This window comes from Mus musculus, chromosome 10 (genome assembly GCF_000001635.26).
Source record: "Mus musculus strain C57BL/6J chromosome 10, GRCm38.p6 C57BL/6J".
NCBI classification, from domain to species: domain Eukaryota; kingdom Metazoa; phylum Chordata; class Mammalia; order Rodentia; family Muridae; genus Mus; species Mus musculus.
In genome coordinates, this window is record NC_000076.6 from 67566325 (window position 1) to 67568517 (window position 2193).

Sequence of the window (2193 nt, forward strand, 5' to 3'; positions counted from 1 at the left end):
AATGCCAGCCGCTCTGACCAAGCATTCAGCAATCTCACTGCCCTAGAAAGAGGAAGAACAATTACAGACAAGGCAGGATGCCAACAGAGGACAGACACTCCTTCCCACTCGTGGCACCATGTTTCATCGGTTATAGTCTTCTAGAGAAGACGGGGCCATTTCTGTCTTAAGTGACCCACACAGATGCTTTTAAGCTGGGAGATAAAAATCGATCATGGGACTGGAGAAATGGTTCAGTGGTTATGAGCACTGGCTGCTCTTTCAGAGGACCTGAGTTCCATCCCCAGCACCCACATGGCGGCTCACACAGCTTGTAACTCCTGCCCCAGGGGACTCAATGTTCTAGTCTCCAAGGCCACTGCACAGATGTGACTCACAGACACACATCCATAGATATTCAGGCAAAACACCATATACACAAATTACTGCTGCTGCTGCTGCTGCTACTGCTACTGCTACTACTACTAAAGCACATAAAAAAGATCATCCACCATGTTCAAATTTGCTTCATTACAGAGATGGGAGAATGGTTCTACATATACAAATCAATGAACATAATCTTTCACATCAAGGACTTAAGGATAGAAGTCCTTATGGTCTCGATTGATGCAAAAGATGCAACATCCCTTTATAATAATAATTATTATTATTATAAGAACCCCCAAGAAACTAGGAGTAGACAGAGCTCACCAACATAACAGAGCCCATCCAGGATGACCCTAGAGCAGATATTATACTGCATGGGGAAAACTGAAAGTGTCTCCACTAAAGTCAGGAACACAGCAAGGGACACTTCCCCAAGTCTTGTTTGATGCTGCTCTTCATGTCTTAGCTAGAGCACTAAGACAGGGAGATAAAAGGGATACAGATAGGAAAGGAAGTATCCTTCTATTGTACTGGACATGATTCCATACAGAAGAGCCCCTAGTGACAATTAAAACAAAAACAAAAACAAAAAAAAACCCTTTTACTTTCAGCAAAGTGGCAAGACACAAAATGAACCTTCAAAGGTTGGTGGCTTTCTTACACACCACCACCACCACCACCACCACCACCACCACCAACAACAACAACAATGCAAAGAGAGATCATGGAAACAATCCCATCCACAATTTTGATGAGGAAACCGACTCCCGCCCCCAATTATACCTAACCAAGAAAGTGAAAGCACTTGATAAGGAAAACTCTAAAACGCTGGAGAAAGGAAGACCCCACCCACCCACCCACGCACGGGGGGGGGGGGGGGGGAATTGATACTATGAAAATGGCTACTACCAAAAGCAACCTGCAGACTCAATAATCCCATGAGAATTCCAGCGCCCAGATGTAGGAACACATCCTCACATTTAGATGGATGTAAGAAAGACCCGGAGAAGCAAAGCCAACTGAGCAAAAAGAATGACGCTCAAGTTATCTCATACCTGGTTTCAAGAACCATAGCAAGAGAACATCACACCTGTCTCTCACCTGTCCCAGAAGGACCCCGGGAGTTTAGCCGGCCACCCTGTAGCTTCTAAGGTTCCCCCCTTTGAGACTTCACCCTTCACACACTCTGCTCTCCTGGTTCTGGTTACTCCCCTGGGATGACATAGTTTGGGGGGGGTGTCCTCCAAAAAAAAACCCACTGCTGGGTACAAAACACAATCACTGTATGTCAGGAATGTTCCAGTGTTGAGGGCAACCTTCCGTGCAGCCATATTAAGTCATAGGACCATTAAGAGGGCATGAGATCCTGAGGTCACAGCCCTTAGGGGGTTTAATGATGGGTTGTTGAGGGAGTTCATGATAAAAGCATAAATGATCTCTCTCCCCCTCGTTTTCTCTCTCTCTCTCTCTCTTCCATACCACCTTTCATCTTGGGACAGTGTAGCAATCGGGCCCTGACAAAGCGCCAGTGCTTTTATATTAGGTTTCTCGGTCTCTGGGGATGAGAGAAATACATTTCCCAGTCAGCAGTATCTAGTTATAACAACAGAAGGTAGACTAAGAGGACACAGTCATCCTCTAGGTGGAGGCGCTGAAGTCCGTATCCCCAAGTGTAGGGGAGCAGGGATATCATCTCCTGAGCTGTGGGCGCAGACTGAGCTTTCGGCTTCAGCGCTATGCTTACTGCCCTGCGGCTTATATGAACCTTGTGGTCAGAGGACACTTATTATGTTTTAAACATTATAAGTCAGGTTCTTCCTTCGACTT